General features: G+C 50.3%; 1 protein-coding gene and 1 pseudogene across 1 annotated transcript in view; one reads left to right on the top strand and one right to left on the bottom strand.

Annotated features, from left to right (window-relative positions):
- Positions 1-27,052, top strand: part of LOC117867167 — a 658,956-nt pseudogene that overhangs the window by 511,815 nt on the left and 120,089 nt on the right.
- NPDC1 (neural proliferation, differentiation and control 1) overlaps positions 1-27,052 on the bottom strand; it is a 123,425-nt gene that overhangs the window by 12,190 nt on the left and 84,183 nt on the right. The gene's annotated exons all lie outside the window — the stretch shown is intronic.

Raw genomic sequence — 27,052 nt, 5'->3', positions numbered from 1 at the left:
GCTGCCGCCAGCAGCAGCGTAGAAGTAAGGGTGGCAACCGGGCGCTAAGTCTGCCGTGAAAATGGATCTTGACAACATTTCTTCACGCCCTCCCAGTATTAAACAGTAACAATTTTTAAAAATAACTTTTCTGCTTAGAATGATAATAATTCGATAACAATGTTTTAGTCTTAATTTAAAAGCAATGGAAAAAGGTAAATTCATTTTAAACAACAGGGTTATAAATTTAGCATTTAAAATAGTGTTAAATATAAAAAAATGTATTTTTAATTGTTAAGGGCAGGGGGGGGGGGGTTGCTGTGTGAAAGGGGTCGCCAATACAAAAAGTTTGAGAACCACTGTGCTAAATCCTGCAGCCTGTAGGTGAGTGTAGTCAATGGGTCTTGTGTTAGGACTGCAGGATTGGACCTTTAGCTGGTGAAAACAGCACCCACCCGCCTCCCTGGCACCCTATACAAGCAGCACTGGCAAATGTCAGGTGACTTTCTCCCAGTCCTGTAATTCAGACTCTGACCCCCCCTGCCCCAAACACACAGATAAAAGTTGGGGGGGGGGGGGTATTTCCCCCCCCCCCCCCCCCAAAGAGATTTTAAGCAGAACTCAGAAAATCCCACTGACGGGCTAGAAATAGTTCACTGCTCCGAAGGAATCAGAAGGCGATGGCGAGCAGAAAGGAAGTCACAGCCAGGACAGCTTCTGTACAGGTTCCTCACCCTGTGATCAGAGCCGCTAGTCCAGATAAACCCCATCAGAGCAAATCCAGAACCCGAAAAGGGCCAGGTTTGGCCTACAAGTGTGCATCAGCCTCTGAGCTCATTTAAAATGTTTTATTAAAGCGAATGTTAAAATTGTCTAATACACAGGTCTAAAAAAAGAGTTTCTGTACATCTGGGTATAACGCTTGAATTATCCAAAAGTACAGAGCTTGGTTTGAAAAGCCAGAACATTCATATAGTACATAATCTGCAATATCTCAAATGAAGGTTAATAAATGTAATGATCCAGTTTAAATACTAGCATCCAAATACTCCGATACATCACTCGCAAAAAGTTATACTAAGAATAGTTTATGGAAAGCAACTATAGCAATGAGCGTAGATTGTCCCTCAGTAACTGGGAATTTAGGATCGGTTGTCCCTCTGTAAATACAATCCATCAGAGAAGTATGTCAGTTACTTTCCTGATTTCGCTTTTCAATGGCACCCAGCTCAAAAAGCCAAGAAAAATATTTGCTGCCATCACAAGGCTAAGAAGAAAAACACGTCTGTTTAGAAGCTATCTTGGAATTGACCCTGTGCATTTGTTAGAGAAAGACAACAAACAAAAGTACAAACCTTTTACATGTTATAGCAGCAATTGTAGGGTCTCTCTTGAAATCAAACAGCAGGTGCCGGTGCCGTAATGGGGCTGGGCATCAGAGGAAAGGTAGAGTAGGGTAGACTATGAGCAGCTAGTGTGTTTTAAACACAACTTGCTCTACCTACACGAGGTGCAAAGTCCTGTTAGCTAACACATTTTCTAACATGCCCTTTCCCCCTATTCTAGAGGTGGCCCTTGAGTAGATGCTGGGTTCTCTGCTATTGGACACTGGATATTTATCTAGACACCCCCCCACCCCTTGGAGTTCTGGACACATCTCGGTTCATTGAGGCTTGCTATGAACTTGCCCTATGTAATCAGAGCCCCCGGGGGCAGGTCGGAAGCCCCCGGAGCTGGTAGCGCTCAACAGAGGAAGAGGCCGTATTATTGAGAAACGGGATTTGAAAATGATTTATTCCCATGGAAGATTATTATTAGGCAGGGTCTCCTGGGAAAGGCAGGGGATGAGAGAGGACACTTTGCCCTTACTCCAGATCCTCAGATGAAAGGACATTTTACGTGAAGGATTGTCAACTCCTTCCCCTTAAGAAGCCAATATCAGCCCTGGTTGGACAAAGCCCAATTTTTCCTGGGTGTTGAGGAGGGTTGAGAGGCACAAGGTGCTTCTGAGGCTGGATGGGGGTTTCCATTCAATCATCCCATTGTTCTCAGCCCAGGCAGGTGTTCCATACAGGAGCCACTGGGTGGGATAGTACAGCCTGTGTCATACGGGACATCAGACTAGACAATCCCAATGGAACGTTCCTTCTGGCCTTGACATCCATGGCTCTATGGCTGACGTGTGTGTGTGGGGGGGCAGGGTGGCTTTCTGCCAAACATTTTGAAGGTTTCTGAGTACATGCAACTTGCAGGTTGTATGTTGTGCACAAAGATCTCAAAGAGCTTCACGAACATCCACCTTCTCAGCACCCCTAGGCTTGGCATAACTCCCATCTGTGTGAAATGGGGGGCTGAGGCACACAGCCTGGCCAAGGAGCAAGTCAATGGCAGCACTGGAAAAAAAGAACCCAGGAGTCCTACTCTCCAGCTGGGACAATACTCCATTCGCCCTCCCTCCATTCTATTTACAAACATTCCCAGGGCTCCGCAGCCCTGCAAGAAATACCCTCTGTCCTATAAATGAAACCCACACAGACCACTGGGCATCGAGGTGAATGAGAGGCAGATAGAAATTACGCAGAAAGGGAAACCCGGAGGATGTTGTGAAACGGAGCCGGCTGAGGGAGGAAAGGAAAGTGATGAAAGTCTTGGGAACACCATGAACAGGCTCTTCCCTGAAACGGGTACTGCAATAGTGTTTCTCAAGTCAATAACCTGAGTTCATGGCCTGACCAGGCCTCAGCAGAGTGACACCGACCAGTGGGGCTGGAATGGACAGGCTGCCGCGAGCCGCACAACGTCCAGCTAAGCGGGGTTTGGCTATCGGCCACGCAACGCCCGGGACGGCCCTGGCACTGCACAGGGAAGATGATCTGTCCCTGCTCTGAGGTTAGGAACATAAGGGGAAGTGACGACAGATGACGGAGAGGGAGAGAAACTCAGAAGAAGTGAGGAGAAAGGGCAGCAATCCCGTCCTGCCAGCCCCCACGCCTCAGCTCTCCAGGCGGGATCACCAGCATGCGCATGGCCCCTCCCAGCTTCCCCCAGCCCTCCCGCTCCCTCACACCAGATCACGTAGGTTCATCATGGACCTCCTCCTCGGCCCAGAGGGCAGGGCAGTCTCCAAGCTCTAAGTGGGGGAGGAAGGATCATGAACTCCGATGTTCTCTGGGGCCAACAGGGGAAAAGGGAGGGGTCTGTCCAATCATGGGTGCAAGATGACATGAAGACCCCAAAGTACGGGCTAGGGGCCACCGCCCCCTGCTGGCCCTGCCCACATTCACCTTGGGGGGATCTCACTGGCAGAGAGTCACAAACCAGAGTTTGCCACTGACTGAGCTAGACACAGAACCCATCTCCTGCCCCTTGGGAGGAGAGATTTGCCTTAATGATGCCAGCAGCCGATATGAACCGTTGAAGCCAGCGGCCGCTGCTGTCAGCACAGTCCCGGGCAGGCTGCGCTCAGGGCCCCCCATCCCCTCAGGGCGTGCGGTACAAAGGCAGCTGCAGAGCCGCGGAGAGCGCCGTGCTCCTGACGGCTGCGGGGCCGTTGCATGGCACAACAGCGGGCCTCACTGCCCTACTGCAGGAGGGAGTCAGGCCCAACGTGCTGCAGAGCCAGGCGGGTCTCCCTTGGTGACCGAGGGCCAGCAGCTCACGTGAGGCAGGGGCCTGGCTGAGTTCCCGGCTCCCACCGGCCCCTCACACAGGAGCAAACACGACTTTGCAAACAACACAGTGGCCAGTGGGAAGCCTGGGGGTGAGCCCCCAGCCCCTGCACACATGCTAATGACCCAGAGCCGCAGGCTCCAAGACGGACGGCTGCTGCGACAGGAAGTCCCCCAGGCAGGGCCTGTTTGCCGCCGCCCCATGCAGAGAGCGCCCGTCTCCATCTGGGTGGGGAGCTGGGGCAAGGGCTTTCACTGCTGCGTGGGCCTATGACACATCCTACGTCACTAGCCCCAACTCCGGCTCAGTGCCGCGGCCGCCTGTACTGTGCTCCCCTGCCCAGCCAGTGCCCCACGCTTAGTGGCGGTCGGTGCTGCTCTCAGTCACGCGGGCAGGGTGGCCCCGGAGGCAGCAGCGCAGCCCTGATCCCCACCTGCCAGAGAGCGCGCTGCTTCCTGACCTGTCCCATCACTGGACTGCCCTGCCCCTCCCAGCCATTACAAACCACAATCAGACAAAGGCACAGCCGTGCTCCCCAGACCTGCACGCAGGTCTCCGCCTCGGCCGCCTGCATCTCTGTCAGCATCTCAAAGCTCTACCACCCCCTTCCACCACTGGGCTTTGTTTTAAGTGTCTGTCCATGGCTCCAAGCATCTTATAGCCATTCGAATACAGCCTGGTTTGAAGCCCCAGATCTTCCCAACACTGCCCGCCCCCCAACACTGCCCTCCCACTACGCAGGGAGTGAGGAGCTACAGCACATCTAAGAAGTCAGCAAACCCAGGCACTAACGGGGCAAAGGGGCATTACAACCCCAAAGATCCTTCAGAAAGATCTCCCTTCTCTACTGCCCCACGAGCCCCTCTACCCAGAGTGCCCCAGCGGACTGCAGCTCCCTGCAGGGGTCACGCAGAGCCGGGAGGTCTCAGGGAGCCCGGCCCTAAACCAGCTGGACCCATTACCTTGAACTGCACACAACAACTGAACATGTAGGAGCCAGCCAGCTCTCTAAGTGTCTCAATTAGTGGATTATTAACAACTATGTTTTTATGTGTCTGCACATGATCTGCCGCCAAACTCCAACAGAGCTGTCTGGAAGACAGGAGAGCTGTACCTGCTTCCCACAGGGAGGACTGGGGTCCTTGGCATCTTTTAGTATGTAGCCCCTTAGATATGTATAGTCCTCCCTGCAGAAGGGGGGGCACAGACAGGTCCTGCCCAGAGGCTTGCAGACCACGACCCGATGCAGGGACGGGGGAGCTCGTGCAAGGAGAGGGAGGAGAATCGCTCGTGATAAGGCAACGAGGCTCAGGTTTGCATTGGGTGCACATCACCTTCATGCCAGCCCCTCTTGGGCAAAAGGGATCCCCCCAGAGTAGCCTCACAGGGGCTGGGCTCCAACACTGTGTGTGTCAGTGCAAAGGGCATTGGCCAGCTGGGAAGTGGCCAGCCTATATCCAGTCATCTGCGTGTCACAAGTATCCTCCACGAGACCAGGGCCTGGGGGAAGGGCGGTGCTGCCTTGGGGATACCCTTACAGGTGAGCCATAGCACAACTGCTGGAGCACAACTCCCTCCCCCCACAGACTGCTCCTCTGGGCAGAAGGGAAGTGTGTGTTAAGAGCCCAGCCTACGTGTGACTGGGGGCTGATGGCACTAACCCAGCCCGGCTCTGGGCTGCAAGCCTGGCACACCATGCAGCCAGCCACACCTCACAGAAGGGCCAAACTCGGTCACCTCCCGTTGATTTTGAATGCACAGAATGTTCTGAACTATCAGGCCCATTCATAGGGCAATTCCCCATCCACTCCCTGCCCCATCATCCCTTGGGAGCAAACCCTGCCTCATTCCTTACTGACACCGCTCCCAAACGGTCCAGAGGTGGCACCATTCTGCCCCGGCAGTTCTGAGCGAGTTAGGTGGGCTGTAGGTGCAACGTGCACGTTAAATAGGGAGCATATTAACGGGCAGATACATTTACAGCAAAATATCCTCCTTGGGGCTTTAAAAACAAGACATTCCGACACTGCACACGCAAGGCAATCGGTTACACAATGGGGAGCCGCTGCTGAAATATAGCGGGCCTGGCCAAACCCCATGATGTGAAATTCATGCTGGGAAGTGCTCTTTTTTGATGCATTGTGCAAAGGCTGCTTTCACTACTCTGTGCGTGTCTCTCTCTCTCACACGTACACACACAGAGAAATCCTGGCATTTGTTACACTGCTTTTGACTTCAGGGAGAGCTTGCCAGACGCATATCAGAGCCTGCTATTCAAGCACCAGGCTTTTAACAGGATTAAACTCAACTTCAAAGCCAGAAGATGTTAAATGCTCTCTCTCTTTTTTTCTACCTCTCAATTGCTTCATTCAGCCAGGGCTGTCCTCAGTGGGGAGCCTTGGAGGATGAATCAAAACACACAAAAGGGGAAGTGGGACAGAGGCGGGCTCAGCATCTGGATAATTCAAGGTTATAGCAATTACAGGCCCCTTTGGAATTTGTTGTCACTTTGAATGTTTGGAAATAAACATCAATTCCCTCCCTGTGTTCTTGTACAATAGAACCCCATCCCCACCCCCAAAACCTAATCCCAGTGACTCAACAATGCTGTTTGTGCCACAGTCCAGCTGATCAGAGACTTTACTTCAGTCTGATTTAAAACAAGAGACATTAGGAGTCACAAACATTTCAAACTGATTTAGTTAAAGCTGTGCAAACCTTTATAGTACATGCACTTAAACCGGGTTTACTCTTGCTTACATCAATCTACTTTGCATCTGTTGCTTTGCCAACAGATTTTATTGTGAGTCTTGATTCATATAATTTAGTCCGATCTCCAGACAGCTTCCCCAAAGTAACTCCTCTTTGAGCTAGAGCATGTCTCTCACAATATTTAGGGGTTTCCTCAAAGCCCCAGCTCCCAGAGTCATGTGATTAGTTAAGAATTTCATCTTCCATTTTAAAAGTAGGAAATTTCTAGCCCTCAAGTTTGCAGAGAAAAGCCTGAACATCTGATCCAAATGCACCCTAAAGGCTCAGAAACCAGAAGGAAAATGAAAAGAACCCCAAATATATATTTTTTAATAAAATTGCATGATTTTTAAGCCAGTCTCATGATTTTTAGGGCCCGAATCATGATTTTTGAACACCTGGAGTTGGCACTACTGCATCTGATTTACCAAATTAAGCTACACTAATTTAAGCAAGGGTGAACGTGATTTAAGAGCACCTGCATTAGATGTTTGCACAGGTTTAGCTAGATCAATCTAAAATCAGTTTAAAGAGAAAACCAGTGACACTAGCTCTCTGTGGCCTTTTCTACGTATGAGTTGCACCAGTTTAATTACATTGATTTTAATTTGAGTTTCAATCTAGACAGATTTAAATGAGCGTTTAACATTTAAAGGCATGTGTCTTAGGAGTTTGTACAAGTTAAAATGGATTTTAAAATCTATTGGTTAATCTGGTGCAACTTTTCTAGTACACACAGAAAGACAGTGTAACTGGAGTTCTCTCTCTAAAAAATATGGTATCATATCATCCATCCTGTATTCTATTTATTTAGATCATATCAGAGGAGGATACTGGTGGAGCAGCAAGGAGCCTAACCCTTATGTTAGGTTTAGAGTTGACAGAAAGCATGAAATAAACCATTTCTCGGTTTCACACTGGATTCTATCAACACAAGAATAATTATTTATATAGTGATTTTCATCCTTGTAGCTCTTTGGAAAACAGCATGTGCTATTTGGCTGGTAAGACTCTAGCATTCTAACCGGCCAGTACCTAATGAGATAACACTGCTATAATGAATTAAGGATCTAGGACACAGTTTTACATTTAAGCATGAAACTTGCTAAAAGCAGAGAATATGAAATTCAAATGCCTGGAAGGAAAGCAGCCCCTGCATTTATCTTCTATGATACATGACTTTTCTAATTTGGATTTTAAAAGTGACTATAATCCAAAAGGATCCATTTTGCATTGCATTGTGTTTATTAAAACGTTCCCCTTTCAGTGCAGAAGGGCACTCTTATAAGTCTAGATCTGTTGAAACAGGGCATATTCCACAACCTCACCTTACCATGTTGTGCAGCTGTTACTGTACAGGTTTATATTTCAAAAGGGATGGAGGTGACATGCACATACATAAATCAACGTGGGGGAGTAAACAACCAGATCAGGGTGCACAACCATAGGATCAGCTCTGGAAAAGGATAGGGCTTCTTTTAAACACAAGAAAATTTTAAGCTCTGATCCTGGAAAAGCCTTTAACATACCCTCACGTGTCAGGAACTGCTAACGGCAAAGCCAGAGTTACTGCTCTGGTGAATAGGACTGCCTCTAGCACATTTAGCATTTGTTCTCCGGCAGTGGTGCACCTGGCAAAGGCTGAAATGCTTGCGTAAACAGAGCTTGATGATTTCCAGCTCCATATCAAGACGATGTTCTGGGTGCATATACATCAGGAAACACTATAAGCGTTTCTCAACATCAGTGCAATCCTACAGGGCATCTTTCAAAACAGTATGTGCTAACCAGGGGCCTGCTCCTGCTGCCTTTGCAGTCAATGAGGATTGTGTCATGGAGGCGGGATATTGAAAGTGAAGTTTTTTAATCCTAGTTAGCGTTTCACTGGGGATGCTGTTGGCTTCTTGCTTCTCTTTCAGGCTTGCCAATAAAAACTGGCCGGTCAATTCCATGGTATTTCTAGGCAGTTTCATTTCCAGGTTCCTTTGCACTAGCAAAAGGGAGACAAGACTTGGGTCCCACATATGCTGCAGGGGAAAGTTTGTTAGAGACTCTTTTTCCATTGGAATTTTTAAATAAGCATGGAAAAAAATATATTGGGTCTAGGTTTTACGAACCTTTAGTTTCGCTAAAACTGAATCGTGGGGCAAATTTCCTCTGGCTGTGTTCCTTTAAGGAAGGGTGTTTACGCTCCAGCTACAAGTGTGTGTAGCTGGGAGGTCCAAACGACAAAGTGTTGTATCATAGCTATGTCAGTCTGGGGTGTGACACACACACACACACACACACACACACACACACGCTTCTAGCAGCATAACCAATGTCATCCCTAGGCAATGTTACACCCCCAAGAGAAAAACTTCTTCTGTCAGCGTATGCTGTGTCTACACTAGGGGGCTCTGTCGGTAGTTATACCAACATAGCTTTACCTGCAGAACCCGTGTAGTGTAGACTAGCCCTTGGTATAGCTAAAACCAAGCCATGTTCTGTCCTAGGCTATAAGTAGTTTTCAAAACGAGTTGAACATGGGTGCCTAGGTTCTCACCAGTTAGCCAAGCCCCGTTAGAACCACTGTGGCAGGACCACCACTGAAAGGGTTTAAATTCAGTTCCCAAACTCTGTTTACAACAACAGCCTGGACAGTGCCTTAAAGCCTACGTGCTGACTGTGCACTCAGCTCCGTACCAGGCACAGGACCCGTGATTTACATATTCATTTATATCCCATGCACAGTACCGCTGGGAGGGTGCTGCCCAGCAGAGGCAGACAGGCTAGCGTGCTAAGGATAGCAGTGTGACTGCAGCAGCACGGGCTAGCCGCCCCAGTTCGAACCTGCCCACCCCCTTGGGTATGTACTTGGGCAGCTAGCCCAAGCTGCAGCCACACTATTTTTAGCGCACTAACTTGAGCGGAGCGAGCATGTGTTTGTCTCCCCCCACGCTGGTAAGCACACTCCCCGTCACTAATGAATTCAGCCTGACCTGCTAACACATCGGGGGTTAGCTTGGTTTGCCAGGTGGCGAGAGCATGGGACCAAGAGTCAGGATTCCTGGGTGAAATCTCATCTTTGGCAAGTCACTGTCTCCGTGCCTCAGTTTCCCCATCTGTAAAATATGGCGAATGATAATTAACTCATCACTACACTGCATTGGGGAGTCTTGGATGACAAAGCCCATAAGTATTAGTATCTCCACCCTTGCAAGACTTTGGCATGACGAGATCAAGTTATAAGAGCAGAGGCTTGTGTTGCTCTCGTGTCCCCCCTCTCTTCTCCATTAGCAGCAGTCTAAGGAGACACTGCCAGCCTCCAGGGCCACCTGTGCCGTCACAGCACTGCTATCTCCCCAGCCCGCAGGCACAAGGTGAAGGGCAATGTAATTCCATCTTCGCAGACCCTACACACTCATCCTGTCCCTCCAAAGATACAGGAGGGAGAGAGGCCCATCCCTATTTCCTTCCCACTGAACTGCTTCAGCAGTGTTGGTCCTCAAGAACTGCAGCTTTGGCCACACACACACACGCTGGCTCATCTAAACCGAATGCCGAAGTCTACGGAACGATGCCACTTACACCAGCCGAGGATCCAGCCCAGTGTGTGGTTCCTTGAAAACAAAGGGACTCTGCTGTAGATGGGACCTAAATGTTTGTGTACCTGACCAGGGTTAGCCCTCGGGTCAAACAATGAATAAACACCTGTGTCCTTCCTACCTCATTAGTTTACGTTATTGAAGTCCCAGCCTTGTCTACACTAGAAAAGATTTACTGGCACAACTATACCGGCCTCGTGTAGACGCAGCTTATACCGGCAAAAGAGTGTTTCTGCCAGCACAGTTTAAACCAGTTCCCCAAGAGACATAAGCTACACCAGCAAAAGTGCGTTTATACCAGTGTAGGAGTGCGTCGCACTAGGGCTTACACAGATCTAGCTCTGTTGGGGAAAACAAAGTGTCACATCCCCAACCAACGTAGCTACATCGAGAGAAGTTAAGTGTAGACCAGACCCCAGCATAGCTGAGTCCTGGGAGCAGCTGGGTAATTCCACAGCTGCGAAGAGGGGCTATTTTTAACCTTAGCTCCATAAATTGCCTAGGGAGGCCAGCCACAGTGCATCAGAACCTTCCCGTTTCTCCTGCGGGCTCCACTAAGGAAAGCGGTGCATGCCCAGCCCAGACCACCAGGCCTCTCTGACCAGTGGACATCAACCTCCATCAGCCCGACTCAGGTTCGGCGGATGGCAACCAGCGAGCAAAGGTGTATTCAGCCCTGCAAGCCCCATAATCCAGGTGAGCGACTTGGTCTCCGTTTTGTGGAGGGAGAGCGGTTGACAAGTGCGCTAAGTTGGAGAGGGAAACTTTTTAGCTTACACAAGGATACATCTGCTTCTCTCTCAGACGGCTGCAAAGTGACTGCTCTGAAATGGATCGCGTATGCCTCCTTGTTCATTGCTCCAAAGGTGCAGCCATGCTAACCAAACAGCTCAGCCTCCTGGGGGAACCTCCTGGACACCTCTGGGGCTGCTGGATAGGATTGCGGGGGAAGGGACAAACAGATTTTTGCCCCAGGAACATGGAGGTCAATAGTTTATATTCTAGGTTGGTGTGTACACATACACACACACGGTATCCATCCTTGCCAGCAGCATGTTCTCCAAGACTGTACTTCTACACCCCTTGAAAGTAAACCCTTTTCCCCTACAAAGTGGGAACTAAGCCCATGTCTACACATACAAGTTGCATCAGTTTAACCTAAATCGGTTTTTAAACCAATTTAAGTTAAACTGATGCAGACTCCTGCGTGGACACTCTTATTTTGGTTTACGAGTGGGTAATTTTAGCTTATCTTAAACCTGTTCCTAATCACTTTAGTTAGACCACAATAAACCTGGCTTAAACTGAAGTAAGAGCATCTACAGAGCCTGTTGCACCAGTTTAACGAACTAAATTTTACATTCACACCTTGAGTTAAACCGGTGGAACTTTCTCCTGTAGGCAAGCGAGAAGGAGGCCAAGGAACACGAATCAAATTAGCACAAAAGCACTCACATCTAAATTGGATTTGCAGCCCCCCTTCGGGACGCAAAGGCTCTCGCCATTGGGCTTAGAGGAGGAAAGCCAGCCCATGTCAGAGAGCACTGAAAGCAGAAGGGGGCCTGGTGTGCCCTGCTGGAGAGCTGGTACTGAGCTAACCGACCCAACAAAGCACAACAGCAGGAGGCAACCTGAGTAGCTCTGCCTTCTGCCATCCCTGCACCCCACGCTCTGCATAGCCTGGTTTGGGGGCGTGCACCTTCCTCCCTCTAGTGGCCACAAAGCAACGTTCTGGTTGAGCAGGGACAGTGGATTTCACAGCCCGTCTGCCCTGTACAGAGGCCGTACCAGTCAAAGAGGCCGTTCTTACTGTGAAGGCATCTTCCATTGCCCTTCACCAGCCTGGCTAAGAAGGCTCAGTGGGACAGCATAGGTGGGAAAACATAACCCTGCATCTCTACTGGCATCAGTCACACCTGTAACAGGCCACCAGAGGTAGCAGTGGTGGGGGAGAGGCTGCAGGGGGGTTAAACCTGTGTGGTCTATACATGCTCTACACAAGATTCAACAGCATGATAATAAGGTATCTGCATCCTGTCTACACTGCAGCTATCTCCATTGCTGGCACTGGGGAGAGGGGCCGGTAGGGAATTATGGGCCTCGGTTTTGCCCACATACAGCTTTAGAAAGGCAGGCTCCGGTTATGCTGTTAAGTGACTGAGTTGGGGTGGGGGAGCGCGATGATCTCATTCTCCTTTGGAAACATTGCTAAAAAGCCCTAGTGCAATTCAATCAGCAGTCTCTGCTCAGAGAGGCTCAAGACCAGAGCAGCAGGGGGCGCTACTGACGGAGGTACATCAGCAGGGCTGTGTGTAGTAGATTCTTCCATGCCACAGTCCTGGAAGCGAGCACTTCAACTGCTTCTCGTCGTGCCAGCCCGCAAGAGACTTGCTTGAGGACTATGTTCTCAGAGCATCCTGCCAAGCTAAACACACGCTAAACGTGAAAGGGCTGCACTGTGCTCTGGTGCCTTCATTTGCCTTGGCACGGCCCGCAGAAAAGTTGCTCTTTGCAAGGTCTGCTTCTGTCTCGGGCATTTTCAAGCAGACTCTGCTACATTCTCTCTCTTAGAGGCAGACTTATTGGGAGAGCCCACGGGCCATATATCCGGCCAACCCAAGAGCCCTCTGAGCTGGGAAGTTCAGGCAGAAGCACCAGTTAGTGTGTCCAGAGTTATGCTACAACCAGCACCGTTTTCACTGCAATCTTTGGAAACACCCACATCCCTGTCTGGGGTTTTAGAAATGTCAGCAAAGGAGACAAACAGCATTCACCAATGCAGCAGTGGATAGAGCAGTGAAGGGCCCACTCCACGGGGTGCTAGCAAAACCACCTGTCTGGCACATCTCTAGCCTCGGTGAGCAGGCGAGTGCAATGGCATGAAGCCAACAGGGAAGTTAGGTAATCAGCAGGGTTGAGTGGCCTGCAGAATGAGCAGCTGTCTATCAACCTGCGGAGTAAGGATCTCGCCTGCTACACACACCTGGCCTGAGTCTCAGCTAGTACGAATTGGTGTCAGCTCCACTGAAGCTGAGGACCAGGCCTGCTCTGCTCGGAGAAGTCTACATGACCACAGGCTAGAGTTGCAATCACAGCCATCACAGGGGTTACTTCTGCATATATTGATGGGTGGAGAGGACAGCAGTATTGTGAGCTATTGGGACAGTGCTGTGCTATGCATGCACAGAAGGGTGGACTCGAGCAATCTGTTTAGTTATATTAACATAAACCATACCACTGTCTGGGGCCTGCGCTACGCACAAAACTGCACTGCTTTACGGGTGTTCTGTTAAACTGATTTCATTAAATGGGTGCCACCTTGGGTGTGGACACTCCAATCAGTCTAAACCTGCTCTGTAGCCATTTGACTCGCACCAGTAAGTTGACAGGCACAAGCTACATCCAATATAACCAAGTTTTAAATCAATATAAGTTCATCCACACAGGAGTTGGCAGCTGTTTAACTAAAGCCGTTTTTAAACAGACTTATGATAAACCAGTGCAACTTCTGTGTCTAGACAAACTCTAAAGGAAGACCAGGACTTTAACTAGGTCCCTTCAGCATCACACATGGAGCTGCATTTACATTACAGGAATCACACTCATGCTGTTTTGCCCCACTGACCCTAAAACAGTTTTGCCCTAGCTGCTCTGCTTTCTTAGCATCGATTTAAACAAAAGAACCCTGAAGTTGAAACAGGAGTTTAAGCAGCATTTAAAACTGGACAAATGTTCAGGAGGCAGCCATAAATCACAACAGAGATTACCCTGCATGTGCACACGATGGGTTAACATTGCACAGATTCTGCATGAGTGAAAAAGCAGCTCGAAGCCCAATGACTAGACTAAGTGCAGCACACAGCTGCAATGGCATTAAAAGTGAAACATATTTAAGTCAAGGGAGACCCCCAGTGGTGAGCTGTCCTGCACGCCTACTGATGAAGAGAATGAAAAGGATGCTGGCAGATAAATCCAAAGTGTCCTTTCCTATGTTACAAATGCCTCTTATTAAAAACTGACAGCTTTAAAGGTATCTAATTTTTGTTCGGTGTATTACTTATTTTCATTGTCCAAGCTGAGAAGAACATAGGGTTACCATATTTTAATAAAAAAAAGGAGGACACTCCACAAGGCCCCAGCCCTGGCCCCGCGCCAACTCCACCCCTTCCCCAAAGTCCCCACCTCAACTCCACTCCCACCCCTGAACACTCCGCCCCCCCTGCTCCTCTCCCTCCCCTGCTTCCCGCGAATCAAATGTTCACGGGAAGCCTGAAACAGGCAGGCAGCAGGTAAGCTGGGGCGGGCATGAGGAGGTGCGGCCCAGTCCAGCCCCCCCAGCTGAGTGGGTCCCTCCGGCGGCCGACCGGCCCCGGCCAAGAGGCTCTGGCCCCGGCGTCTCCAGCCCGGCTTGGCTCGGGCCCTGGGGCGCCGGACCTAGTTCCGGCCGAGTGCGCCGGCCCCAGCCGAGCACCCCCGGCCCTAGCGACTCCAGCTTGGCTCGGGCCCCCGGCCGAGCACCCCCAGCCGAGCACCCCCAGCCCCAGCAGCTCTGGCCCAGCTCGGCTCGGGCACTGGGTCCGGCCAAGCGGCTCCGGCCCGGACCCAAGCCCCAAGGCCCCTCCCTATTTTCCCGGACATGTCCGGCTTTTTGGCAATTCCCCCTGGACGGGGATTTGAGGACCAAAAAGCCGGACATGTCCGGGAAAATCCGGACGTATGGTAACCCTAAAGAACAGGATATCAGACCTGCCCGTTTCACTTTCAGAGTCTCGTGGATCAGCACAGGGCTGTGATGTCGGCATTGCAGGTGGAAGATGTGTCTTGTAGCTATGGCACAGAACTGGGACCCATGAAACAGGGGGGTTATTTCTGACTAAGCCACCACCTCTCTGTACCTAAATTCCCTCCCCTTTAGAATGGGGCTAACGACTCTGGATGGGGGAGAAGGGGTGTTAAGGCTAAACTTATTGTTTGCAGGGCACTTGAATACTACAGACGAGTCTCACAGATGAGATTATAAACAAGCAATATTGAAAACAGTGCCGGGGAACATTCCAAAGGGAAGTTGCTTTGACAAATGAATTAAAAACTGCTTTTGTGGAAACATTGCAATGAGCCTACATCTTAGGATAAATGTGACCCAGCCGTGATCTTTGAAATTTCTATTGCTATTGTCATACACACACACACACAATGCAGCATTTCTGATGCCACTGGGTTAGTTTCATGCAATATTAAAGTACCCCTGAAATATTACACGAATGCCTGCATTTAGAGCTTAGTGACAAATATTTGACTAACTGGAACTTGGTATGTGTCCCCTGCAATTCACCCCTTTCCACCTGTTCAGGGAACAGACCCTGTAAGAGGACTCGGCTGGACTGAAGTTATGCTTTTTAAAATAGGTCTGTTCTAGGTTTGCTCTTCGCTTGCCTCTTTCCTATGCAGCTGCTACTGGGTGTATTCGCCCACCCAGACAAAAGTCTGATGTGGCCATGTGCTCTTGCTAATAGACCATGAGACTTCCCTGTTCATGGCTGGAAGAAGATGGCCATTATGAATCTAGGACATTCTGAACAGGGCTGAGCAGAAGAGGTGGTGGATGGTTGCACGGGCTCTTTAAAGGACCAGTGTGGACTTCAGACACCTGAGCTGAAGGGAGTTCCAGCTGCTATGCTGTCTCTCGAGCCTCCCCTCTGCTGTTCTTTGTGGTTTTACTGGCAGTGTTTCTCTCCCCGTGTTTGTGCACAACAGACCCACACAAAAACAGAGCAACCCGCGTTGAGGAGAAACAGTGACGGACTATACAGACAGCACTGCCGAGTGCACAGTGCGCTGAATGGGAAATCGCCTCATTGCCAGCCAGCTGGGGACTGCTTGGAGCATTAGCAGGGCAGCAGATTTTAGACACCAGAGGGATGTTCAATTTGAGGAGCCCCTTCTGAGTCTCCCTCTCGGGACTGCCCCCTCCCTGGCTCATTCTGCATGGGTGGGATTTCCAAAGGAGCCAAGGGGAGTTAGGCACTCATCTCAATGAAATGGGATTTGGACACCTAAATCTAGCCTATCCACAGGACAAAGAGGAGTCTCACCTGATTAATATGTCTTTTTGGGGTGGGGGTGGAGGGAGGCGGTGGAGGGAGGCGGTGGTGGGGGGAGGCGACGGTGAAAGTATCCAAGAAGAGAACAGTATAAAGGGCCAGTCTTCTAGCCAGACCATTGGCTGGTATCATGTCTCTAACACTGGCTGGTGCTTGACATTTCCCAACAATATCAAACTGCCACTTTTAAGACACTGAATTGTGCAATATGGCCTCTGTTGGGAAAACCTCCCTGACCCCACTTGGTAGCTACTGCCTGCCCAGAGAGCAGCCCCTAATCACAGGGCTGGAAGAGACCTTGAGAGGTCATCTCAAGGAGGAAGCTAGTTAAACAGAAAGTAAAATGCCTGCAAGCTGCATGGAAACTTTGAAAAAACACTGTAAGAGGCACAAATTAAATGTATACCTCCAAACTAAAAAAATATAATAAGAGGACCAAAAAAGTGCCACTGTTGCTAAACAAAGTAAAAGAAGTGGTTAGAGGCAAAAAGGCATGCTTTTAAAAATTGGAAGTTAAATCGTATTGAGGAATATAGAAAGGAGCATAAACTCTGGCAAGTCAAGTGTAAAAGTATAATTAGGCAGGCCAAAAACGAATTTGAAGAGCAACTAGCCAAAGACTCAAAAAGTAACAGCAACTTTTTTTTTAAGTACATCAGAAGCAGGCAGCCTGCTAAACAATCAGTGGGGCCACTGGACAATCAAGATGCTAAAGGAGCACTCAAGGATGATAAGGTCATTGCAGAAAAACTAAATGAATGCTTTGCATCAGTCTTCAATGCAGAGGATGTGAGGGAGATTCCCACACCTGAGCCATTCTTTTTAGGTGACAAATTTGAGGAACTGTCCCAGATTGAGGTGTCAGTAGAGGTGGTTTTGGAACAAATTGACAAATTAAACAGTAATGAGTCCCCAGGACCAGATGGGATTCACCTAAGAGTTCTGAAGGAACTGACATATGAAACTGCAGAATTACTAACTGTGATATGTAACCAATCATTTAAATCAGCTTCTACACCAGATGACTGGAGGGCAGCTATGTGATGCCAATTTTTTTTAAAAAGGCTTCAGAGGCAATCCCGGCAATTACAGGCCAGTAAACCTGACTTCAGTACCAGGTAAACTGGTTAAAACTACACTAAAGAACAGAATTATCAGACACATTGATTAACCTGATTTGTTGGTGAAGAGTCAACATGGCCTTTGTAAAGGGAAATCATGCCTCACCAATCTATTAGAGATCTTTTGGGGGAGAGGGGGGGCATCAAAAAACAGGTGGACAAGGGTGATCCAGTGGATATAGCGTACTTAAACTTTCAGATAGCCTTTGACAAAGGCTCTTAAGCAAAGTAAGCTGTCATGGGATAAGAGGGAAGGTCCTCTCATGGATCAGTAACTGATTAAAAGATAGGAAACAAAAGATAGGAATAAATGGTCAGTTTTCAGAGAGGTAAATAGTGGTGTCCCCCAAGGGTCTGTACTGGGACCAGCGCTGTTCAACATATTCATAAATGTACTGATAAATGGGGTAAATGGCGAGGTGGCAAAGTTTGCAGACGATACAAAATTACTCCAGATAGTTAAGTCCAAAGCAGATTGCGAAGAGTTACAGAAGGATTTCACAAAACCGGGTGACTGGGCAACAAAATAGCAGATGAAAGTCAACGTTGATAAATGCAAAGAAATGCACATTGGAAAACATAATCCCAACTATATATACAAAATGATGGGATCTAAATTGGCTGTTACCACTCAAGAAATAGATCTTGGAGTCACTGTGGATAGTTCTCTGAAAACATCCACTCGATGTGCAGCGGCAGTCATAAAAGCGAACAGAATGTTAGGAATGATTAGGAAAGGGATAGATGATAAGACAGACAATATCATATTGCCTCTATATAAATCCATGGCACGCCCACATCTTGAATACTGCGTGCAGATCTGGTCACCCCATCTCAAAAAGATATATTGGAATTGGAAAAGATACAAAGAAGGGCAACAAAAATAATTGAGGGTATGGAACAGCTTCCGTATGAAGAGTGATTAAAAAGACTGGGACTTCTCAGCTTGGAAAAAAGACGACTAAGGGGGGGATATGATAGAGGTCTATAGAATCTTGACTGGTGTGGGAAAGTGAATATGGAAATGTTATTTACTCCTGCACATATCACAAGAACTATGGTTCACCCAATGACCAGTTTAAAACAAACAAAAGGAAGTATTTCTTCACCCAACACACAGTCAGTCTGTGGAACTCTTTGCCAGAGGATGTTGTGAAGACCAAAACTATAACAGGGTTCAAAAAACAACCTAGATGAGTTCATGGAGGTTAGGTCCATCAATGGCTTTTAGCTAGGATGGGCAGGGATGCAAGACCATGCTCTGAAGTGTCCCTAGCCTCTGTTTGCCAAAAGCTGGGAGTGGACGACAGCGGATACATCTGTGTTTGTTCCCTGGCATTGGCCACTGTCGGAAGACAGGATATGGGGCCAGTGGACCTTTGGTCTGACCCGGTATAGCTGATCTTATTTGGTCCAGCCCCCTGCAGGAAGGCAGGACCAAGTCTACCCTCACCGGTGGTCATTAGTGACTGAAGTTTTCCAAGCTCTTAATAAAACAGCCGTGCAGCGGGAGACAATGGTTGCTTTCAGTTAACAGCTACACAAACATCAGAACAGTTCAAACCCATGCAGTTTGGACCCCGCTCAGGGTATTGCAAGAGTTAATCTGTAGACATCTCATTCTTTTCATGGAGACACCTGACACAGATGGACAATGCTATTGCCAAAGGTACTCTACTAAATCTCATGTTTTCTTCAGGGCAGCAAGCCCTGCTGGCATACCGCTGCGAGTTCCGGCAGGCGGTTCAGACTTTCAATCACACATCAGAAGCCCCCACCGAGTCATTGTTCTTTTTCTTTTCCATAGACTAGCCGGGATTTATGGAAGAACCCAGTGTGAACTTCACAACGCTAACTCCGTGAGCAGGGAACTCTTTTGTTATTTTGCAAATGTTGCAGTAACACCTCGGCGCCCCAGTCACAGACCCACCCCCTTTGCACTAGTTGCTGTATAGACACACAACAGAAAGACAGTCTCCTGCCCTAAAGGGCTGACAGTTGTCTGGAACTGGTGGCTGGTACCTCGCTTGGCAAATTATTTTAATCCAAGGTGACGGCTGCATCCATTGATTTAGGAAAGAACACAGACTTGCCAGTTGTACACACACACACACACACACACACAGTACCCCTAAAGAGGAGCCCTCTTACCTCTGTGGTGGTAGAATCCAGGCTGCGCGTGCTGCACCGGAGCACTGACGCTCACCGTCACCAGGACGCACAAGCACTCGGGGAGGAAAACTTGACTTAGTTTCATCTTGAGCAGAATCTTTATTTTATTTTCCTTTAATTTTTTTTTCTTTTTTCTTTCTTTCAAATCAGCAGCCCTCGGAGCAGCAGGGCACTAAGGCACCAGCAGCACCTCTGCAGCGCAGGCAGTTGTGTTATTCTCTGAGCTCCTGGCTCTGTGCAGGTGTGTGGGTGGTGGTGGTGTGGGGGGGGGACACTTGCTCATTCGCACGCTCTACCACCAGGAGCAGCATCCAATCGCAGGGAGCGAGGGAGAGCGAGAAGTGACAGCTGGGATTCTAAGATCAGTGTCAAATGAGCAGCACCTAGGCGAAGTTTAACCCTTCGTAACCCTCACCCCGGAGGCTGAAGACTGGGGCTAACGGGGGATATTGGCTATCAGCAGCTTCTTGCTCTCAGGAACTGCCTTGGCCAGGCACTCTGCTCAGGTTATGGAGCCTTGTCTCATTCCCTGGTGGCAGGAGCTAGTGAAGGGATATTGCCGTGTTACATCCAGAGGACACGGCTCTCACGGTTCCCCCAGGGAAAGCCGGAGCTCTACACTTTCTAAAGGATCCAGTCGGCCTTACAGCTGGACTAGGATTGCCAGGGCCACTGTCCCCAGCGCAGGGCTAGGGAGAGCAGCTAGAGACAGGGAAAGGCTGGGATTCTCAAAAGGGCCCTAAAGGGAGCTTGGTGCCCCAAGCCCATAAACTTTCTGTGGGATTTAGAGGCCTAACCCCCTTGTGCCCCTGTAAAGCACCTACTTGTCTCAGCAGATAGAGCAGAGCTACAGGGGAGGTGATCGTGGAGGGTGGGCGGGAGAGGAAGGGGGACCATTTGTCGTCTCTTCTACCCCACGCGGGAGGCTAGGAGCTGGGGGATGCAAAGAGACCGCTAGAGACAGCTCTGACTGACCCAGTGAAGAATCACGTCAGCAATGCAGGCTGTTGCAGGAAGAGGGCAGTTCAGCACAGGTGCATTCTCCTGGCAGGTTGGATCATATAGATACAGCGCAGACACAGCCAGTTCACATGCAGCCCCAGGGAGAGTATGGCAACAGGGCACGGCATCCACCCCCTTCCCCGTATCGACACAGCGCTGCATCCACACACACACCCCGGACACTGTGCTGCACCTACCCCACACGGCACTGCATCTGCCCCCACCCCACGCCGCTGTATCCACAGACCCCCATGCAGCCCCAGGGAGCATATACCAACATGGTACTGCATCTTACCTCCCCCCCACCATGCCGACCCGGGCCTGCATCCCCCCCCGCCATGGCACTGCATCCACCCCACCCCCCACCAACATGGCACTGCATCCCCCCACGCAGCACCAGGGAACATACACGCTGACACAGCTCTGCGTCCTCAACCGCTGCTGACATCACTAACGCGGAGACTGAAGGTCGGGATTCACTTGTTATTTAAACAGCTGCCGGGAGCTCCCAACCCGTGGGCAGCGCAGCCCACCCCAGACCCACTCACTGCTGTTTGTTAACCCGCAGACACAAAGCAGGGTTGCTATGGCGACGGAGATGAACAGGCTGCATCTCTACTGAAAAACATACTCCAAAGACCCTGTCGAAACAAGCCGGGGAAGTACTATGGACAATGTGCAAAACTCCCAACGCTGAAACCAGAGCACAGGGCATGAGTCGTCCTGCTGCCTCCCCAGAGACAGCGGGTAGGGGGCTAAGGGTGCCAACATCCCTTTGCATTGCTAGGAGGCAGATGAGCAAAGGAGCCAGAGAGCTGTTACCCCAGTGCAGACCCACTAGCCACAGAGACCACCACTTTCCCGGCTCGTCTCAGGGCAGTTCTAAACCTGCCCATGAAGGGTCCTGAGGGGGCGATCAAGGCCTGGTGGGGAGCTCTGATGCTGCAGCAGGAACCACCCCTCCCCCACAGCACCCTTTTCTCCTTTGAAACCCTGATACAAACTCGCTCCTTTCCCAGAATCCCCTTTTTCAACTCAATGAGGGAGCACATTTCAAAGCTCCACGTGGGCTTTCGGATCATCTCCTAAAGGCGCCCGCGACTATGTCCTGGGCCTGTCGCGTCCCCTACGTTAGGGGTTGGAAACGTTAACGCCGCCTCGACTAGCGGCGGGGCTAGAACCAGCACGTGGCACAGCGAACTTGCCCCCCTCCCCCCCGTCTCCTGCACGCCGCGCCCCAGCTCTCGTTCCCTCCCACAACCACCCCCTGGGACAGCTCTGCCGCCAAACGACAAAGCGTCTGGGGAGAACTCAGCCCTTTCCCGAGGCACGCAAAGCCCTCTGCGCACCAAGAGGCAGGGCTGGGGAAAAGGGGACAGCTCAAGCGACACACATGCTTTGGGGTTGGCAGTTACCCAGCAAAACCTGAACCATCTCAGCACATGACGCCGTTAAACCCGAGTGTCGACTAGACAATCTACAGGGTGGTACAAAGAACAGAATTCTCACTTGATACATTTCCCCCAAAGGTCAGGAATACTAACCCCAAAGGGGAAAAAAAACCTCTTCACTCTGGAATATTTCCCGGGGGATAGGCGAGGGCTAAAAGGCTGGAAAATGTCCTCCTGACCCAAGCAAAGGAATAACCTCTGGCCTGAACCATGAAGATTACGGACTCCGCATTGCCCTTTCGGCTGGTCTGTGACGATCATTCTTCAAGCAAGCGTTTCAGTGCCTCCCTAACCTTGTCCCCACCCCCCTGCCCTGCAGCACTGCACAGCAGGGAGCAGCACATGTTAATTTATATGGAGCAGAAGAAAAACCTGAGGTTTGTAATTTGTTGCTGTTTAATTCCATTGAGCGTTGCCTATTGCTCTTCTAGCAAGCGAGAACAGACAGCTCGGCTGCCTAATACCACAAGCCGTTTCCTATGCTGAGACGCCCCCTCCCTGCACACGGCAGTCCAGATGCGAGACCAAATGCCAGCAGAGCAGACCACGCAGTAAAAGCCTTTTGCAATCGATTAAACCCACAGCGACTGGGAGAATTCCAGACAACAACAGCCGCTTAACTCCTTCATGCCCGTCACAGATCACGGCAGCTACTGGTCTGCCACGGAAGGGCTCGGAAATATTTTTGCAAGGGCTTGGGGGTGGCCTTGTTGCACTGGCCCCCTCTCACAGGGCTTTCCCCGGGCAGTCGGGCGGTGTGTTCTTAGGCTGAGCGTAGCCAAGTAGCATCCAGCCCTGGCGCTGCACAGACGAGAGGCTAGAGAGATGAGCCAAAAGCCCTTTGGAGTGGGAGCACTGGGCATGGATCGCAAAGAATGGGCTTTGATGGGTGGGAGCTTTACACATGGGTCTTGCTTACATCTTTCTTCCCTTCCCGTCATAAAGGGGAAGGAGAATCCCAGTTGTTTACAGCCTGCAGTATTTACTTCCCCCAGCAGGGGGCAGCCCAGGAGGAGGTGAAGTCTGGATGCTCACCCATCGCCCCACTTCCTATGTTCTGTCTCCCTCAATGGCCACGACTCCAGCTCTACAGGGCTGCCCCCCACACGCACCCCCCCCCCCTTAGGTGGGCGCGGTGTGCAGGGGATTCTGGCAGGCGATGGAGCATTAAATGCCCTTGATCCATCAGACACTGGTGTTTGCACCTGGTTCCCTCTGTTCCCAACAGCCAGTGATCTATGCACAGGTAGAATTGCCATCAAAACCACCAGAGCCCGGGGCTCCGCTGATTTGGCAGCTTTGCAATGACAGCCATCCGTCCCAGGAGTCTCAGGCAATTTCGAGCTGGGGTGGTGGGAAACTGCCTGAGACTCCGAATGTCGTCGCCCAGGGTCCGGAACCTCATTTCTAGCAGGTACACCCTGGCCTGGGTCAAGTCCAGAACCATCCCTATAAACTATCCGCTGAACAGGGGACAGAGTGGACTTCCCCACGTTCAGGAGAAAGCCCAGTGCATCCAACGTTGCCATGATGAATTCAACTTGTGCCTCCACTATAGCCCTGGAGTGGCCCTTGATCAGCCAGTCGTCTAGGTCCGGGAACTGACGCCCACGCAGGAACACGGCCACCACTGCCATGCCCTTGGTAAATACTCGGGGCGCTGCTGACAGACCGAATGGGAGGACTGTGAACTGGCAGTGGTTGTTGCTTACCACAAACCTGAGGTATTTTCTGTGGGATGTTATTGCTATATGGAAATACGCGTCCTTCAAGTTGAGAGTGGCATACAAGTCCCCGGGGATCCAAGGAAGGGATGATGGAGGCCAACGAGACCATGCGGAACTTCAGTTTCTTCAGGAACTTGTTGAGTTCACGCAGGTCTAGGATGGGCCTTAGCCCGCCTTTGGCTTTCGGTATTAGGAAATACTGGTAATAAAAGCCCCTGCCCCTGTAGTCCTGAGGAACTTCTTCCACTGCTCCTAGTGGGAGGAGCGAGTGCACCTCCTGTATGAGGAGTTGCTTTTGAGAGGGGCCCCTTAAGAGGGACGGGGAAGGGGGTGGAAGGGCAGGAGGGCCGAGAATTGGAGAGAATATCCCATTTCTACCATGCAGAGCATCCAACGGTCCAGTGTAACGTGGGCCCACGCAGGGTAGAGCGGTGATAGACGGGATGAAAAGGATCCAGTCTCTGATCTGGTGCATCACCCCCGAGCGCATCTTCAAAAGGCCTGCTTCTGACCTGAGGAAGAGTTAGACTGTCCAGCGCCCTGGCCGGAGGAAGGATGAGGTCTCTTTCTCGAGTTCCTGTTCCTCCTACGTGACCCTTCCTGTCTGCCCAAGGCTGATAATTCCTGAGAGAGGAAGATGCTGCCATTATTTTGTGGGAGGTAGAGGGCATGCAGATCAGCAAAGCGCAAATGAACCAGGCTCTAACGTACACAGAAGTGATGGCAACTCAGCACCAAGCTCACCAAACTCCAGACTGCTGAGCAGAGTGGTGCTATAAAGGTCTAGGGTCAGTTCTTGGCTAGCAAGAGTATCAATGTCAGGAGCAATTAGTGTATCCCGGAAACATACAAACGCTGCTCATGCACCTGCACACAGGTACTACGGTAGCTTATACATATTATTAGTCTTCTGTAAATGGGCAGCTTTTATTGGCAGACCTGCTCTTAAATATCCTACCTGCAGCCACTGAATGCCGTTCTTCTCCTGGCAGCTGGCCCTCTGCACAGATGCAGCCATGGTAGAATGGCATGTCTTTGCCGGGTTTAAAGCAATGAGAATGGAGGACTGTGCCACACAGACCAGTAGTTACACCAGCCTATTCCCACGCCCTCCTGTACACGGGGTAACAGCTATAGTCGTTGCAATTCCTCAGACCAGCCCTTTCCCCAGAGCGTGGGGTGCACCCGCCCTGGGAGGTGCAGAATGTATGTGTATTAAGGTGCGCAGGCCTTTAAAGACCATTTTGGGGCGTGAGAGGGTTCGTTTTCCCGGTAGTGGGGATGGGACTGAGCTGTCAGAAGCTTGGGAAACCACGTCAGCCACACCATCAGGGGCTCGTTCACCTGCACGTCTACCAATGTGATATATGCCATCATGTGCCAGCAATGCCCCTCTGCCATGTACATTGGCCAAACCGGACAGTCTCTCCGCAAAAGAATAAATGGGCACAAATCAGACGTCAAGAATTATAACATTCAAAAACTAGTCAGAGAACATTTCAACCTCCCTGGACACAATTACAGACCTAAAAGTCGCAGTTCTTCAACAAAAAAACTTCAAAAACAGACTTCAACGAGAAACTGCAGAACTGGAATTAATTTGCAAACTTGACACCATCGAATTAGGCCTGAATAAAGACTGGGAGTGGCTGGGTCACTACAAAAAGTAGTTTTCCCTCTGTTGATATTCACTCCTTTTTGTCAACTGTTGGGAATAGGTCACTTCCACCCTGTTTGAATTGGCCTCGTTAGCACTGACCCCCCCACTTGGTAAGATAACTCCCATCTTTTCATGTGCTCTAATATATATACCTGCTGTAATACCCGAATAGCTTTCACTCCATGCATGAAAGCTTATGCCCAAGGTGCCACAAATACTCCTGTTCTTCTTTTTGCGGATACAGACTAACACACTGCTACTCTGAAACCAAATACATTGGTTAGTCTCTAAGGTGCCATAAGGACTCGTTTTTCCTGCTTCACGGGAATCCATTTATGCATTACTCCAATTGGCCACTAGGGGTCACTGCGTGACCATTACAACCCAGCCCTAGGTGTGTTCTCTGGTTGTTACTAGGCTCATCACAGTCACACCCACAGTCTGTACAAAGGGGCTAATCAGACTTTGCGCTGTGGCTCATCTCGACAGCCAGGCTTTTAAACTTAGAACTAATGGAGCCAGCCGGGCTCGTGCTAGGACTGTGGGAACACACGCTGGGAAAGGCCCACGCACGAGTTGCTAACTCTCATCTCCTTTCACACCCTCGGGAAGTTTCTTTAGCAGTGGCAGCTAATAGGTTCCTTTCTTCTGCACTGGAGGAGACTCCCATAAGATGCCTTTAAAGAGCAGAGCTGAACACTCCCGCACTGACTAGGGCCAGCTCAAAGCAAGGCCTTCTCTAATCCATTCACCTCTGCAGCACTGCCCTAGGGCACCTTCTCCTCCCCCACCTCCTGATACAGCTGCTGCAAAACTCAACCCTTCCAGAAACAACTTAGCCTGGTCTAAAGACACACACTGTTCCTGAGAGTGTCTCCAACTCAAATCGACCTGGGCAGAAAAATCAAAAAGCTCCCGGCCTGAAAAGCTCTTCTGGTTTTGCTAGCCAGCTTTCAGGCATGGGGTTCCAATCAAAACAAAGCCCAACACAGTGTGTGGAAGGAGAGATGGACCTTCGCCAACCAGCTGTAAACCCAACTCGCCTGGTTCTGACCCCAGCAACACCTAGGGTGACCAGACAGCAAGTGTGAAAAATCGGGACGGGGGTGGGGGGTAATAGGAGCCTATTTAAGAAAAAGACCCATATATCGGGACTGTCCCTATAAAATCGGGACATCTGGTCACCCTAGCAACACCTGTGCTGCCCCATCGGCTACAACAGCATCGCCCATACCTGGCTTGGCTGATTCTCACCGTAAGCAAGCGTGGCCTGCAGATATCCCAGGCATTAAGGGGCAGGGCACTACCCTACGTCACGGTAGGCAATGCAGAGCTTAGGGGAATCCATCCGGAGCACGCCTAGATAGCACATTCTACCAGCTGCCAAAACTGCCAGCGTAACACCCCCCGACACCTTTCCAGTGGATAATTCTGCAGCACGTGGAGAATTAAGAATTTGTTACTGGATTCCACTGGTCCAGCTCAAACCTTGAACCTGTAAGTAAGGGAGGCCGTAGATCCCCTCCCCTCTTCAGCAGACACCGACGCACACTGGCTGGTCACACTTCCATCCGCTTCCCTTCTCAACATCGTTAACCTCCCTCACATTCGATCTTTGCTTGTGGGCTTGGCGCTGCATCGCCACCTCCCCTGCTTGCTGTCCATCAGGCTCATTGCCATTCCCCTCCATTGCTCACCTTCCCCGCAGTCCCTTCTCTGCGAGCTCGGCAGTGCCCCAAGCCCGCCAGGTCCCACCATCTAATTACAGCACTGACGTCAATGCTCCTCTCTGCGCCCATGACCCTGACAGTAAACCCAGGCTGGCTGCACGC

This window comes from Trachemys scripta, chromosome 17 (genome assembly GCF_013100865.1).
Source record: "Trachemys scripta elegans isolate TJP31775 chromosome 17, CAS_Tse_1.0, whole genome shotgun sequence".
In the NCBI taxonomy this organism is placed as follows: domain Eukaryota; kingdom Metazoa; phylum Chordata; order Testudines; family Emydidae; genus Trachemys; species Trachemys scripta.
The sequence above is the reverse complement of the archived record's forward strand: the minus strand, read 5'-3'. Positions and strand labels throughout refer to the sequence as shown.